Consider the following 18,208-nt stretch of genomic DNA (forward strand, 5'->3'; position numbering starts at 1 on the left):
CTGAAAAAATATCAATGCTTCCTGACATAATTTAGATTGAACTACTTCGTCAAGTAAAATCGTCTGATCTAATGTCCATCTTATAGCTCCTCTCTTTCTTTGTAATCTAAGAGAAAATAGGACAGCAGAATGATCAGAAGGGATAGCAGGCAAGTGGTCTACTCTATCTACTTCTCCATATAAGGCTTGATCTATCAAAAAATAGTCTATACGTGAATGATGATCGTATTTTTTGCTGTAAAATGTATATCCCTTCTCATTCCCCTATACAGGACTACGAGGTCAACCTATAAGACCCCTTTACACTCTATGAATGCACTAAAAAATTTGAAGCTTGAATTACATTGGATTGATGTCTGGAGAGTTAACAAGAAATGAGATTGGGAAAATGTATATTCATTCTGTTTTTGTACATAACATTTTAAATTAACAATGATTGTATGATTAATTCTATTACGCATTAGGAATTCAAAAACATAACACTGTATAAGTGTCTTTGTGTTGGAAACAAAGTTAAAAAAGAGTATATTTTGTGAAATTACACAAATAAATATTGTGATATACTTAAAAGCATTTGTTTAAACGTTGGTGTCAGTACACCAGGTGAAGTGTGTGCAACTGAGTCAGGCCTTGTTGCTTGTTATAATCAGGTTCTATTAGTCACAAGAGTTGACAGCTCTTGCACATTGCAGCACCCCATTTTCATTTTAAGACTAAACAAGAATACAACAGGTGTGCACCCCATACACATAAACATGTGGTGTATAATACTTGCCAGGAGCAAAAGCATTTTTAAAAAATAGCCCTAGTTATTTCCCATATGTAGATCATTATCTCCAGCATAGCAGTGCCAGCAGTTTCAAGAATTACATACCATAGGCTAGATGCGGCGCTCGCATGCTCGTGGCGGAGCCGCTCCGTCACAAGCCGCGGTTGAGCTGTGCTCATGACGGAGCGGTTCCGTCATGGCCCGCCCCGCTCAATGGAACGTCCAGTGCAGGCGCGGAATTCACGCCGCGTAGGCGCGCTGAGCGGGCCATGACGGAACCGCTTCGTCATGAGCACAGCTCAACCGAGGCTCATGACGGAGCGGCTCCGTCATGAGCATAGAAGGGGTTAAAGGGGGTACATTTTGTCATAGATGCCCACATGCTAGGAATATCTTCTAGTATACCAGTACAAGTGTTTTTAAATAGGTGCCCGAATGCCAAGAATTATGTCTAGTGTGTCAGGACCTGTATTTTGCCATAGGTGCCATCCTTTATGCCAATAATTTCCTCCAATATGCCAGTAGCAGCATATGACCTTAAGTGCCCCTTGGAAGGTAGACTTAAAATTAACAAGAAAAAATGGTTGTTGTTATTAAACACACAGTTAAGTGCAACTTTGATGAAAACAATGTTTTAGAATACAAAAAAGTGCAGGCTGTTAGTCATTTTTTGTAGTAGGCCTCAACATGTATAAAAGTAGCTTTGCTTGAAAGCAAGCTTGGATAGAAAGTGCTAGACATGCATACAAAATTTGAATCTTGACCCCTCCATGATCATATTTTTGTAATAATAAGTTGCACTTATAGTTTCTTGTATTTCTTTGAAATGTTTCTTCCAATAAAAAGATTTTTGTTGACACATGATTCATTTTGTTATTTAATAGGGAAGTGAAAAGTTCATTCATGGAAACACAGAGCATAAAATATGGACTTGACTTTCTAACCAACTTGTTTTTCACCTTCAATTATGATATTGGAAAATGTTTTCTTTTTAATTAATATAGAAGTTTCAACTTCTACATGGACTATTGTCTAAAGAAGTCATATTAGAAGGCTAATGATGTAGAGTATATGTGGAAAAGTAAGCGTGAAGGAGGCAAACACACGTCGTATGAAGACTATTGTGTTTGTGCTAGAAGATTAGGAGTGATCCTGTTCACAGGAGATTGCCGGGCGCTGATTTGCTGATGGAGACAAGAAAAGAAACATGTTGCAAATGGTTTAGCAGAATTTGATGTCTATATTAGTGCGTATTCCTAGAGTAGGACACTCCCCTTTTTTTGCTTCTTTCCAGACCATTTACACAGACATTATGTCACATTGCATTGAGACTCTACTGAGTTTCTGGAATGTCTCTTTATGGGAAGTTATTTGCTTCGATATTTTTAATCTATTGAGCTGATTTAAACACTGAAGCTTTATGCTTTTTTTACTCTCTTGTGCTAGACCTCTTTGGGTTCTGACGAAATCTGTTTCCCTAATTCTTAGAATAAGGATACTTTTCATTATGGAACATGCTTTTTGCTGCATTTATTATGTAAATTGATTACCCAATATTGATTTTACATTTCTGTCATTTTTTGACTATTGAATTTAATGTTAATTAACTTGTGATATGCATTAAAGATTATCAACTAAAAGATTTTACCTTAAAACCTTTACACTTGTAACAACTTATTATGTGATTTTGACTATATTATATATGATGCATTGCTTTCTTCTTATCTAAAACAAAGGCAAAGATCCATTACATTGAATAGTGGGAGACATGAGTTAGTCTATATCCTGGTAAACTGTGACCTTTTAAAGCCCTGTTTTCTGGTATGACACCCCAATAAGCCCAGAATCTTTTAGCATGCCATGGCCAACTGCAAACCCACAACCATAAAGCATGCAAACATACTTACTCTTGCTCTCTAGCTCAAACTCATGCTCACTTCCTGTCTCCTCCCTTGTTTTTCCCCCATCACTGACGTTAACCAACTCACACACTATCTCTTGTTGTATTTTCACTACCACTCACTGTTACTCACACACACATGTACTCAGACTCACTGGTTCTCATTCTCACTTACAAATACACTTACACTCAATCACCGGCTCTCAGCTGCAAATAGGAGCTCATCTTTAGTTATTAGGATTCAGTAGGCAACCTTAGGTCCGGATGCCCCTGACTCACTTCCTCTTCCTCCAAAAACTTCTCTCACTCACTCCTAACTAAGACACAGTTCTTCACTCACACTCACTTCTGCTAACTAAAATTACAATATCACTCTCACTGATTCTAACTCACTTTTACTCTCATTGACTGTTAGAAATGGGGGTCTTCAGTTGGCCAACATAGGTACCTTTGTCCAAATAGATACTCTTGCTCCTAGTCAGGCTAAGTAGGATTCACACTTTAGATAACCAGTGCTCACCCCCTGGGTAGCTTGGCACTAGCGGACAGACATCACAAAGGCAATGTATAAAGTATTTGTACTCAAAACATACCGTAATAAAGTGATAACACCACAAATGGACACTACATCAGTTTAGAAAAATAAAGTATCTTTCTCTAAACTCAACAAGACTAAAACGACAAAAAAACAACATATGTGTAATAAGAATATGACTTTTCAAAGGTTTCAAGCAACTGGGTCCATAGAATACTAGGAATGCTTGATTCTACACAAAGTACCTGTAGATGCGTCAACTTTCACAAGGTCAAACAGTCGCAGAGATGGGAAGCGCCAAAAACAATGAGATGCATCAGTTCCTGGGAAATTGGGGAGGCAATGCAACAGTTCTGCTGCACGCAGGAGAAGTGATGCATCGAATCCAGGCTGTAGGGGGGATAGATGCGTCAACTCCAAGGCGATTATGGTTCGCGGGTGATGCATTGGAAAAACTTGCTGCACAGATACAATGTGTGGAAATCCGGAATGCGTTGGTGATCAATACGGCGTCGTCAAGCAGCGCTGCATTGGTTTTTCAGCAATGATTCCTTGATGCATTGGTTCTAGCAACCATGACAGGCGCAGCGTCAGTTCTGCAGAAGCACAACTATGCATGGAGAATCTTCTCACACAGCGATGCTGAGTCGGAAAAACAGCCACAAGATGAGTAATGCATCGATTTCTTCTGTTCTTCTTTTCTTCCTGCTTCCAGCCGCATGGACAACCACCAGAGGCCCACAACTGGAATAGGCACATTCTGGCAGGTCAGAATTCTCAGCCACGGAGTTCAGAGGACCTGGGGGTGAAGTCTTTGTGTCCCCGAGACTTCAGAACAGGAGGTCAGCACACAAAGGCCCTTGGAGATCTTCTTCAATCTGGTTCACAGAAAAGCTCCAGTCTTTGTCCTTTCCATGGCTGAAACAGCAACTGCAGGCCAACCCCACTTAGCAAAGGGGCAGTACTCCTCCTCACAGCTCTTCTCCTTGCTAAAGGTTCCTCTAGAGTCCAGAAGTAATCTAAAGTTCTGTGGTTTATGGTCTACTAATTATAGCCCATTTTGTCTTTGTCTCTTTGTGAAAGGGTCTCTGTGCCCAGTCCAAACCAGTTCTGTCCTTACTGGTCTAGTATGACCACAGGGGTAGAGACAGCATTTTGCAAGGGAGACATGATTTATTCAGGTGCAAGGAAAACTCCTCCCACTACTCTAAATTCAGCCATGGCCTATTCAGCTCAGATCTGAGTCATCCAGAAAGGGCCATGCACAACTCAACCCCCCACGTTGGATGTCTATAGTGAATACCCATCCCCATCCCCTGTCACTCCAAAATCAGACTGTCAATACACAAAGAGGAGAAGGCACACAGAATGGTTAAACAAGAAAATACCTACTTTCTAAAAGTGGCATTTTCAAACACACAATTTAAAAACGTGTTTACTAAAAGATGTGTTATTACATTCTGAATTCAGAGAGCCTACTCCTTATTTCTCTAGCTTGTCCCATTGGGAAGTTATACTTGTAAGATGTTACAAAGTATTTCCCATTCTATCCTATGGGACAGATAGCCTTTCAATAGTGAAAACCGAAATTGGCAGTATTTCACTAATAGGACATGTCACACACACACACCAGTACATGACCTACCTTTCACATACACTGAACCCTGCCCAGGGTGTACCTTGAGCCTACCAAAGGGATGCCCTACAGTTGAGAAAAGGGAAGGTTCGGGCCTGGCAAGTGCATGTACTTGCCAGGTTGACCTGGCAGTTAACAAACTGTGCATTGACACTGTTGTGGCAGTTCTGAGATACCTTTTCAGGGCTACTCATGTGGGTGGCACAATCAGTGCTGCAGGCCCACTAGTAGCATATGATGTACAGGCTTTGGTACAATCAGTGCACTTTACTAGGGGCTTACCAGTAAATCAAATATGTCAATCAGGGAGAGCCAATTGTAATAACAGTTTACACTGGAAGCACTTGCACTTTGACAATGACAAAAGAAGATTGGAATTAGCACACATCAATTATAAAATTCATTTAAGTTCATTGGATCATGAAATGTCCATAGAGAAAGCCGGTCCAAAAGTTTTCTTGTAGTCGTAAAGCTTGTTCTTTATTGAGAAATATATTCAGTTGGTAAAATTCAATGGTCACACAATTCATTTAGCCAATGCGTTTCATCTTGTGCAAGACTTCTTCAGGGCTAAAAGGAAACATATATACAAACTACTTAAAAACTATACATATATACAAACAAGCATAACAATATACACTGTCTTAGTCAAAAAGCCAAAATACTACTGAGTTAGCTAATTCAAGTATTATAACTTATTGGAATGACATAATCATAGCAAATTATTGCAGCGCAATAGAGAAAAACAAACATTATTCAAGCCTTATATGTCTGTATGGTTCTTTCCGGAGTAAGGTGAGAATAGTAAGTGTATATCATTATATTCATTATTTCACAAACAGACAATTCATGCAGTTATGAGTGCAATTTACTATATAGTGCTTATAACAAAGGCATTCTCGTAGTGACTCTAAAGTCAATTTTGGTCCACAGGTCTGGTATAAATAACATACCTCAAAGGTATATATAAGTTGTTTACTCGTTTCTCTTTAGTAAAGAAAAGTCTGCAGCACAAATAAATATAGTACCATGGTAATCATCTGTTGAAAGAAACATGCTAAGAGACATGCTACTCAACCTACTTCTAGAGCACCCTGAGAAATTTGTTAATGAGGCTGTCCGATCTCAAACAGTAAGACAATATTTAAGTAGTAAGTGCAAACTCGTTAAATCATTTCCCAATATCACTATATGAGTTGTACAAACATGGTGAGGATCGAATAGGTTCACACGTTGTAATATACATGCTAAGCAAAGTCCCCAAAGTGTCATAAAATATGTTGCATAAAACCCATAATGTATTCTCAAACCATTTCCATATTGCTATAGCTATGTTAAAGAATTCCAAAATGCCATATATTATAACAGCCAGTTCTACACTTTTATATTTTTATGACTGTTATCAGCACTCTTTACTGTCCCAACCGTCACTCCAAATGAAAAACTGCACTCTTTATGTTGTTGTCCCATTAGAAATATTATAAATTCAGATATGGGACCGAGAGTATGTAACGATCACATAACAACATGATGTGCGTGAAATTATGTAGCCGCAATTATTTTCTTTTTTTTTTAAAAAATTTTATTGATTCAGTTCAAAGTCATGTATACAAAAAAAAAACAAATATTCAACATACATAGAGATAAAGAATCAAGAAGTGGTCTTAACATCAAATAAATACAATCTAAGCAACATCTTTATCTTATTAAATAACATAAATAATAATAGCTAATAATCCAAATAATCTATCAAAGTCTGCCAAATTTTTTACCCTCTTCTCTTTTTCCTAATTGATTTAATGCGATAGAGGTTAAACTCCAAATTAAAGATATTATAAAATTTTACTCGCCACACTTCATATGTAGGTGCTTCAGGTTTTAACCACATTGATGATATACAAAGGCGAGCTACAGCCATGGCCATGAATATAATATATCTATTCTCTTGATACCCTAGAAACAATTCATTATCATTCGATAAACCAAAAATAATCATCTCTCTAGAGATTTTTACATCGCATTTTGTAATATGTGCTAAAAAGAGTTCTATGGATACAAAACATGGTTTTAATATAAGGCAATCTGAAAATATATGTATAATATCTGCCAAATCACATTGACACCTATAACATTTCCCGTTGTATGCGTTACTCCATTTTAACATTTTAAGTGGTGTGTGGTAAAGATTAAATAAAGTTTTGTAATGTTGAGAATATAAATTGGCAGAAAGAATAATTTTATCAGCCATGAATATTGATTCTTGAAATGGTACTGCAGATGTGCCTAGTCTCGTACACCATTTTGATGCCTGTTGTTCCATATCATCCTGATGTAGGTTTAACAGGTAATTGTAAATAGTCCCTATGCGTGTTGGTTTTTTTAATATTTCCATAAATTCATTGGACCATAATGGTACAATATGTGGGTGTGTATAGAAAAAATTCCTTATTTGCAAATACTTAAAGAAGTCATGTTTCGAAAGACTGAATTGGTCTCTTAACTCCTGAAATGAGGCAATAGTGCCGTTTTTAACCAAGTCACCAATAGCTAGTATACCCTTCTCCCGCCAAATGCCCATAGTACGATCCCTGAAGATTACCGGGAGAAGTTCTATAGAGTTGCACGGAGTATAAAAATTAATACGACCCAATGAGATGAGCTTCCGAATAGAACGCCATCCTTTGAAAGCGGACAATATAAGTTTGAATCTAGTTCTTTTGTAATAACTAGGTTCTGTAAAACGAAGTAACATTTGACGAGATTGTGGACCTAATAAAAGAGAGAAAATATCAGGGCTTTCACATGAGGGTGGAGTTCCACCAATTGAGAAATATTTAACATTTTGTATAAGGCATGCTAGATAGTAAAGTGCAAAGTTCGGGACTCCCCAGCCCCCCCTTAAGATTGGTAAAGTCATAAATTTAGATGCTCTCCGTGTTGCTTTCCCACTCCATAAAAATTGATCAATTATATATTGCAATTTCTTCAATTCTAATGTGGGTATTTCAAGTGCTATTGCGCGAAAATAATATAAAACTTTCGGGAGAATAGTCATTTTTAAGACATTGCGTCTCCCTACTAACGATAGATGCAGACATTCTATTTTGTCAAGTTGATTTTTTACTGACACTAATATATCTGCCCAATTTGACGAAACTAACTGTTGAGGCATAAGTCTAATTTTAATACCTAAGTATTTAGCCTCTATAGTAACCCTGCTATCATTAGTACATAGGCCTGGTGAGCATATAACCTGAGTTTTTTGGCTATTAAGTTTGTATCCGGACACATTGCCGAACACGCCTGTCAGATTTTCTATTTCAATTAGTGCAGATTCCGGATCAGAAGTTACCACTGCAATATCGTCAGCATAAGCTAACACCTTTATATCGCCTCCCGGTAGAGCCATGGATTGAATTTGTTGAGATGACATTAATGCCTTTAACAGGGGTTCTATATAAATAGCAAATAATAAGGGTGAACAGGGACATCCCTGTCGTATGCCCCGCGTGATATTGACTGCCATAGATTCTTGTCCAGATATACAGATCTTAGCCCTCGGGTGCCTATACATAATTTGTAGCGAAGATATAAGTCGTGAACCAAATCCCATTTTCCCCATAACTGCCCACAAAAATGCCCATGAAACGCGGTCAAATGCTTTTTCAGGATCTAAAAGCACCAATCCGACGTCTTTATGTTGTGCAGTAGCATAGTCTAGTGTTGCAATAACCCGGTGTATATGGTTGATAGTGCCGCGTTCTGGAAGAAAGCCATGTTGTTGTTGAGAAACTAAAGTTGGGACAATTTGGCTCAATCGATTGGCAAAGATTTTAGAATATAGTTTTACGTCCGCATTTATAAGGGAGATTGGGCGGTACGACCCAGGTAAGTGCGAAGGTTTATCTTTTTTATGAAATATAACTATGCTAGCATCTTCCCATGATGGTGGGGGATGGCCCTTTTGAGCTTCTAAAAACGTTGCGAGCATGTCTGTTTTAATTATAGGGAATAGAATTTTGTAAATTTCTAATGGAAGTTTATCAGGACCAGAGGCCTTCCCGAGGGCTAATTCTTTCAATGAGGTCTAAAAGTTCTTCAATTGTGATGGGAAGCTCTAATTGTTCCTGCTGTGCTAAATTTAAATGAGGCAATTCCAAATTATCTATGTATTGATTAAGTAAGTCAGAAGAGGAGTCTTATTGGGTATAAAGATTTGTATAGTATTCATAAAACACCTGTAGTATCCCCTCTGGTGATTCTACACGAATTCCCCGATTATTTTCTATAGAATTTATGCGCTGCATATTCTGTCTCCCGCGCATTCTCTGTGCTAAACATCTACCTACATTTTCCCCATATTCATATCTTTCTGCGCGAAACGCCTTATATTGTAATGCTATATCCTGACTCCAAATCCCGTTTATCTTAGCTTTATGTTTCGCGACTTCATTTTGTGATGTTTCACTATTACGTTGTAGTCTAATATCGCGGATTAAATCATGCTCTGCATTGGCTAAATCTCGTATTAATTCTATCATTATATTTTTCCTTTTCTTTTGTATACTCCAGCTATAACTAGAAGTTTCACCGCGTAACCCTGCCTTAAAACAATCCCATACCATTGCATAAGATGTAGAGGCTCTGTTATGATCGAGAAATTGCTGGGCCCAGTCCATAATTTGATTCACATATGTTTCATCTAATAACAATTTCTTATTAAAAGTGAAGGATCTTTGTGTTCTATGTGCATTAGATATAGGTAACTCCATAACAATTGGGGCATGATCTGAGGTGATACGTGGTTTAACAGACATATTGGATCCTTGTGCCATATATCTAGGTATGAAAATATAATCTTTTCGGACAAATTTCTTATGTGGTGAAGAAAAATAAGTATATCCAGGATCTTTCAAATGGGTCACAGGCCATCCATCAATCAACCCATGTTGGGATAATAGTTGACGTAGTGCCTTAAAAACCTTGGGCTTCCTACCTAAATATCTAGTAAAATTTGGATCCCATGTATTCAGTTCCCCATGAATATTGAAATCACCCAGTACAAATAGTGGAGTGCTCCATAGAGCTAGTTCTACATTTAAATATTCTATAACTGCAGTGTCATCCACATTGGATCCATATACTGTACAAATCGTTGTCACGACATTGCCAATTACACATTCCACAATTGCCCAACGTCCTACACTATCTACTTTAACCTTCCCCGTCGTGATTACAGAGCGTTGACCTAAAATAGCCACCCCTCTGTTCGTAGTTGATTGTTGTTAGGCAGCCAACACTATGAATCCAAGATCGTTTAATTCTTGTCTTTTCACCCATGGTATATGCGTCTCTTGAATACATATTATATCAGGTTGTATTAACCGAATTTCATGCATCACACGTTTACGCTTTTGCACATTATTGAGACCACATACATTAAAAGAACATATTCGAAAATTAGAGTTTGCCATGAAAAAAATAGAAGTTCATTGCAGATATTAATTTGTACCATTGTACCATTCCAACAACATCAAAAAAACTATTCATTTCAACATGATATTCCATGACTTTGACTGAGTTTTTCCCCCTTTTTTACCCCGAGCACACCCCCCGTGAACAACCCACTCCCGCCAGACCCCACCCCCAACACTGCTACCCCCCCCGTGACCCTTCCCCATCATTAAGGCAAAGGGGCCTATTGCCCCGGTGATGTATGTGAGAGCGCCACAGATGTTTGGGCGGGACCAAAAGTCCAAACATTAGATAGAGTGAGTCTATACCATACTATACACTTGATCTACTAATCTTCAAGTCTTACTTCTCACTCTAGTGTATTCAGATAAACCTTTGCTAAAGCTTCAGTGGTAAAGAATCTATTTTGACCTTTATACACAATTTTTAACGTGGATGGTTGGAGCAGAAAAGCTTGTGCTCCCTTTTTCTGAAAAGGTTCGATCATTTGGCGCATTCTCCAACGATTTTCTACCGTAGAGTGGCAGTAATCAGGGCGTACAAAAAATTCTATACCCTTCCCAGAGCGCTTCTTGTCCGGCCTAGCCAGATCATACAGTTTCTGTCTTGCCAAAAAGTTATTCAAGGATATAAAGATGGCACGAGGGTATTGCCTTGTTTGGGTGTTCCGTGCTGTTTGTTTGCGAAAAGGGAAGCGGTGTGCCCTCTGGATCTCCATAGACCAGTCCCAATCTTTGACATCAGGAAAGGCTTCCTCAAAGAGTTCAATACCAAACTGTCGTACAGCATGCCCCTCACTTCCTTCAGGAACACCCAAAACTCGTAGGTTATAACGACGGAGTCTATTCTCTAAATCAACCAGTTTAGAGTTCACATCTTCTTTCAACCCTTTTAAATCGTCAAGGCTGGTTTTTATGTGTGTTACTTGATCCTCCAATGAGGATAAGCGTCCTTCCGCTTCTGCCATCCTATCTGTAAAATCATTACATGATTTGACTAGGCGTCGCACCGTGTTCTGTAGTTTTTTGCACGCATTATGCGTTTTCAAGTGCTCTGCTTTTGCCTCTAGTCGTTGCTCCGATATAGCTTTCAGTATAATATCAATAGGCATTTGATTAGGAGGTCCAGGACTAGAGCTGGTTTGTTGAATAGAGTCTGCTAGATTCAGCTCTATTTCTTGATCTATAATGGTTGGATCTCCTTCTGAGGTTTCCTCGCTCCAAGATCTAGTTGTTCGCATTTCATCTGTAGCACTGGCGTGTGCTTCCTTACATGTGTTCTCCTTACTCGCATTTTCAATGTCCTCATCCAGATCCTCTTCCAGGTCGGACCCCTCTGAATGTTCTAATAGAGAATAGAATTCGCTATCTTTGCTGCCTGTGGGGTCACCATCGCCTTCTACCCCTTCAAATCGGGGTGGATCCAATTCTATAGCCCCTCCATCATTACCATTGAGAGCGGCATCATTTTGTATTTCTGATAATACGGGAGCCGCAATTATTTTCAATGCGATCGTAGTGTAAACAAACGTTAATAAACAGAACAGTGGCAAATGGGCATTCAGTAAATAGATATAGACACCATTATCGCTGGCAATGTATGCCCAGTCCAAATTAGCATGCAGTTTCATATTACAATTTATTTTTTGAGGTTTAATATTTCGTGAGAGCATTCTATATGAAATGTTCCTCAACCATATTGTCAGGCCATTCGTACAGTCTGTGAAATGTTAAAGAAGGAATAATCACATGTGAATACTCAGTGAGTGAACAAAATCGCCTTTTTAAAATGAAGTCTATATTGCGGCTAAGTGTTTCATCACATCACACTATGTAAAATAGTTGCTCTACCGCATTCATTAGCAAATCGTTAATGCAGTATACAATACTTGAGAAACGTTAATTGTCTCCACTAATGGGCACTCGATAAATAAATAAGAGCTCATTTTGCAACTTTCTTATTTGTATTAAGACCAAGACAGCTCATTTTAGATAGCCCCAATAGTAAATGGACAAGATTATTGTTAAGTCAAACAACGAGTAAGTATGGTCAAGCTACAACCAGAATCAGACCTCATGGTCATTAATGCGCATTTCATTTAAGTGAAAAACAAAAAGTACCTTAGTACGATGAAAGCGATGCAGACAATAACTGCAAAATACAAAAGAAAAAATGGATTGATAATATTGTAAAAAAACAGGGGAAAGAAACACAACAAAACATCTTTATGGTCAAACATACCGTTGAGCGGCAGGGTAGCTGCTAATGTTCCGTAAGCTTTCGTGCTCGAAGCTTGTAAACTGAGCACTGAATTGCCACCCATTTTTATATTGTAGCCATGTAAGTTATTGCATCTGTGCATTTAGAAACTTAAGACTGCCACACTGGCTAATATTTATACGTCATGTTTTTTAGGTAGAATAAAGATAGCAAATGAAGGCGGCGGAAGCCATATTGGTTAAGAGCCATCCCTTCATGAGCGAACTGGCTCCAAACAATCATCTATCGTGATTTGAGTCTTAGGTTTAAGACCCCGACACCCATGTTGGTTAAGGTCTATATCCCCCTAATAGGCAGAGTTCCACGAGTTTACTGACGTGTTTTTATGGTGATAGCCATTTTAAATATATAGAAGGCCTTTAAAAATAAAAACGACATAATGAAGGAATGTACATTGTTTGTACCTAAAAGCCGGATAACTACACAAATAAATAACTAATTATTTTAATAATCTGGACAGATATTAGAATGAAAAGGACATGTGTTCAGATAAGAACACATTTTAGGTCACAGAGAAAAGGAGTCTTTCAACTACGCACACAGATTGACTATCTAGTTGTGAAACATGCTCTTAATATGATCAATTTTAATTGCATCAAGTATAGTATTTATTCATGCGATGGATGATTTTTACGTAAGTAAGACATACTCGCAAAAATTGGTGAGTAAGCTAGCGATCACAATCACTTTATTTATTAGAGGTCAGATGCAGTCCACATAATTATTAAAAAGAATCTTTGTTTTCAAACTACATGCTTTGTTTAAGCATTCTGTTAATCAGAGACATATATTTATCTTTCTAAAATATCATACATTATTGCCAGAGATTGTTGTTGCTGATAAAAAACTATGATTGAAATAGGGACAATGTGTACCTTCAAAGCTACTACATTGTAGTTTTTATGTTGACCCGCAGGGTTTTGCCAAATTACTATGTTGTGTATATACACATTCAGGAACACTTAAAAAAATGTATCACCAATTTGTGAAACTTGAAAGATAATTGCTTTTACATGAACATATCCACAATATTCTTGTCAATTTACCGTCAGGGCTATCTAAAATGAGCTGGCTTGGTCTTAATACAAATAAGAAAGTTGCAAAATGCGCTCTTATTTATTTATAGAGTGCCCATTAGCAATTACAATTAACGCTTCTCAAGTATTGTAGACTGCATTAACGATTTGATAATGAAAATGGTAGAGCACTATTTTACATAGTGTGATGTGATGAAACACTTAGCCGCAATATAGACTCCATTTTAAAAAGGCGATTTTGTTCACTCACTGAGTGTTCACATGTGATTATTCCTTCTTTAACGTTTTACAGACTATACGAATGGCCTGACAATAACTATGGTTGAGGAACATTTCATATAGTATGCTCTCACGAAATATTAAACCTCAAAAAATAAATTGTCTCTTTCCTGTAAAATGAAACTTCATGCTAATTTGGACGGGGCATACATTGCCAGTGATAATGGTGTCTACATCTATTTACTGAATGCCACTATTCTGTTTATTAACGTTTGTTTACACTACGATCGCATTGAAAATAATTGCGGCTACATAACTTCATGTACAACATGTTGTTATATGATGTTTATATACTCTCAAGCCCATATCTGATTTTATATTATTTCAGTTGGGACAACAACATAAAGAATGCGGCTTTTCATTTGGAGTGACTGTTGGAACAATAAAGAGTGCTGATAACAGTCATAAAAATATAAAAGTATAGAACTAGCTTTTATATTATGTCATTTTGGAATTCTTTAAAATAGCTATAGCAATATGGAAATGGTTATGAGAATGTATTATGGGGTTTATGCAACATAATTTGGGACACTTTGGAGACTTTGCTTAGCATGTATATTACAACTCCTATAGTGATATTGGAAAATTATTTAACGAGTTCGCCCTTAGTACTTTCAGTTCAAAAGCTTTATACGGTTTGTCAGTAACAACCATATAAGCAATCATTAAAATGCAAAACTATTGTTAACAGCCCACATTGCATTCTCAAATATTTGCTAAACAGCATGCATAACTTTATTTAAAACATAAGCAAATGTATTCATGCAAAATCGCAAAAAAAGTACCAGGTGCTACATAAATTGCGTGACGTGCAAATGCCGCATTAAAGTGCCATATGTACATTATTTTTATTCATGCCGATTTGTGCCAAAGTGGCAAGTGCTAACAATTTTACATTATGTGCAAATTTCGCAATAAAGTGCCATACGCTAGCAATATACATTTAGTGCAAATTTAGCAACACAAATAACTTTATGTACAACATAGACAAGGTATTTTCGTGCAAAATCGCAGAGAAAAGGTAAAGTGCCAAGTGCTAAAATATATTGTATACTGTGCAAATGTCACAATAAGGTACCATATGCAATTGATTTGACTTCATGCAGATTTTTACCAAAGTGACAAGTGCTAACGATTTTTACAATATGTGCAAATTTCGCAATAAAGTGTTGTATGCCAGCAGTATACCTTTCGTGCAGATTTTGCAGAAAGTGCAATGTGCCGCTGATACTGAGCTAATTAGATCATGACATATAAATATGTAAACTCAAAAAGTAATAGATTTCCTAGCAGTATGCATTTTAAAATGTAGGATGCAACATAAAAACAAATGTCTAGGCCTTCCAGAGAAAACATTAACCTTATAGCATTTTTAGTGGACTGTACATTATATTTTAAAAATATAGGTTTCTGATAAAACTTCCTTAAAAAAGATCAACATTTACAAAACAGTAGAAAATGGCAGCAACTTTGTTTAGATATGTTATCGCATGGGCATACAGAATTAGTAATTTTTTTTATAATCGGGAAAGCCACAAGATGGTGAGCAATCCCTAGCCTTAAGCGTGTCAGTACGAAGCGATGGGAAGTTCTTGTCACTTCGGTCAAATATACCTGGAAGCCAGTTCTAAGGTTTCATTGCTGGTAAAATGCGAGGGTAGGTTGTTCCCCAATTGATCTCCCTTGGGCCTCCCTTTTATAGCCAAGCAAAGTTGCTTTTAGCTCCTTTTTTGCAATCGAGGCTGCATACTCTGGTTCCGCTTGGATGTAAGGATTAAACAGAAGACTATACCAATAGTGAAATTAATACGGTGGCCTAGTAGTACAATTTAAAATTGGGCATTGCCTGTCCCCCTCTATCTTTTGGAAATGTAATGAATCTAAGGGAACTGCATGGCCTCTTATATCCCCATATAAACCTGGAGAACATGGACTCTATGGATTTAAACAGTTGAGGAGGAAACTCCAAACAAATGGACCTAAAAAAATTTAAAAATCTGGGTAGGAAGAGCACTTTAATCACATTACATCTCCCACCTATCGTTAAATGTAAGGTATTCAGCCGGGCCAGTTCTTTTTTTGTGCTTTGGATCAGTGGTTCCACATTATTATTATATTGTCTACTTTTGCGGTTATGCTAATCCCTAGATATATAGCTTTATCTGTGACTCTTAACATCCCTCATCCTGATTGTCATTAAGAATAATCTGGGTTTCTGATGGATGTATCTGCCAGTGGATTCTTCGCCTTGTGAGTGTCCCCTGCGCAGCGGCCATTCGGAGATTCTTTGTGGCTCCCCATGCCGGCGAGGTCATGGACAACGTCACAAAGGGTACGACTTCGGTCGCGACCCTGCTGACGTCACTGGATCCATAATAGGGCTTCGTCTGCGTGATGAGGTCAGTTCCCTTTTTGTCACTCGTTGTTGGGGCTATCAAAGACGGATGCGCGATTTCCATTGTCCCGATGGGTCTGCAGCACTGCTGGAGCAGAGTGACCGGGCCACGAGGATGCCGAAGTGAGTGGATAATGTAGGTACCTTGCTGTGGCAGCGCCTGTCTGCAACATGGCGAACGTCGCGGACCTCGGACTAGCCACTCGACTGCTGGCGGTGATGTTTGTGGGTGGATGTAGAGCCACCAAAGGGGATCTGTGAGCCCGAGAGAGACTTGCCAGGGCTGTGGAAAGCATCGGAGGCACCGGAGGTAGAAGTCCGTATGTATACTCAAATACATACACTCCGAGTGCCTGACCCTAACATGGCCACCGTTCCCTCTACCACGGTCCTCACTGTAATTGACGAGAGGTGCACTCCGATGTCAGCGGACCAAACTGAGGCAGGACGAGGAAGCTAAGTTCAAACTCCTGTGGTCCCTTGGGGGGCTCTCGCTGTTTCTACGCCCTGCATCAGTGTAATGGAGCTGATAGGTGAACTTGGAAAATTGAGTTCGGTAGATGCAGTCTGGAACCAATGTATGCTCCGAACGTAGTAATTGACAACCGGTAGAGCATAGGACTCTTCTCCTGGCTGTTGTTTTACTGTGCTATCTTTGACATGAGTCTCCACCTCAAGATGCTGCGTGTGATTGTGGTGCACTGCCTTCCTGCCAGGAATCCCCTCTGCACGTTGGCACCCCCTCCCTGAAAGAACGGCACAGGTCTAGACATCTACTGATTACACGGAAGTCGGGAACCTGGAACCTGCACTCCCTTCAGGACATTTACACTGTGAACTTTCCCTCGACCGTGGAGACTTTGCTACCTGACCGTTGACCAGTGGAGCTACCCTGATAGCTATAGAGGAGATGGGCTGTGGAGTCCCTCCTCAGCCGTCACCTACCCAGCCGGACATTGGACAGACCTTCCTTCGTCTCTCCTGTCGTTATCTCGCTCCTTCCCCCTTCATCCTTCCCTCTTCTCAGCCGAGTACCCGCACATTGGCTAAGCTAGCAACTATAGCCCACCAGATCCATGGGAACTTCTTGCCGAACTACCTTCCCCATACCACTCCTCACGTTACTCCGCTCCACTTTTCTGCTATTGACCTCTGCCTTCACCTGTCAAGGCCCTGGTCCCCACCCTGTTTATCACCTCACTCTACTCCTCACCACTTTCTTGCTGCTGACCTCTGCCTTCACCTGTCCTGACCCTTAGTCCCCATCCTGTCATTGCGAATTTTCCCTCGTCATTTGAGATCTAGCTATGATGTCCGATGGAGCTACCTGGTTTAGCTATAGGGGAGACAGGTCGGGGAATCTCTCCTTGGACGTCACCTACCCAGTCGGTCTTCAGACAGACTTCCTTTCGTCTCTCCTGTCATCTCTTCCCGCATCCTCCCTCTATTTTTGTCTCTCCTTTTCTCCTCTCAATGTATTGAGACTGAACTATTTTGTCGAATGCCCGATGGAGCTAACTGGTTTTGCTATAGGGGTGATGGGCGGTGGTCTCCCTTCTTGGTCGTCACCTACCCAGTCGGCCTTTAGACAGACTTCATTACGTCTCTCCCTGTTGTCTCTTCCCCTATCCCCCCTTTCTCTCCTTCCATGCCCCCTCCCCTCTACGCTCTATTTATTTTGCCCTCAATGCTTTCTTTTATTGCTTTTCCCATTGAGACCGAGCTTTTTGGCCAATGCCCGGTGGAGCTACCTGATAGCTATAGAGGAGATGGGTTTTGGGACTTCCCCTGGACCGTCACCTACCCAGCCGGACTTTGGACAGACTTTCCTTTCGTCTCCCTGCCTAATCTCCCTCCTATCCCTTTTCCCTGACCCCCTTCCCCTCTACAATTCAATTATCT

This window comes from Lissotriton vulgaris, chromosome 7 (assembly GCF_964263255.1).
Source record: "Lissotriton vulgaris chromosome 7, aLisVul1.2, whole genome shotgun sequence".
Lineage (NCBI taxonomy): Eukaryota > Metazoa > Chordata > Amphibia > Caudata > Salamandridae > Lissotriton > Lissotriton vulgaris.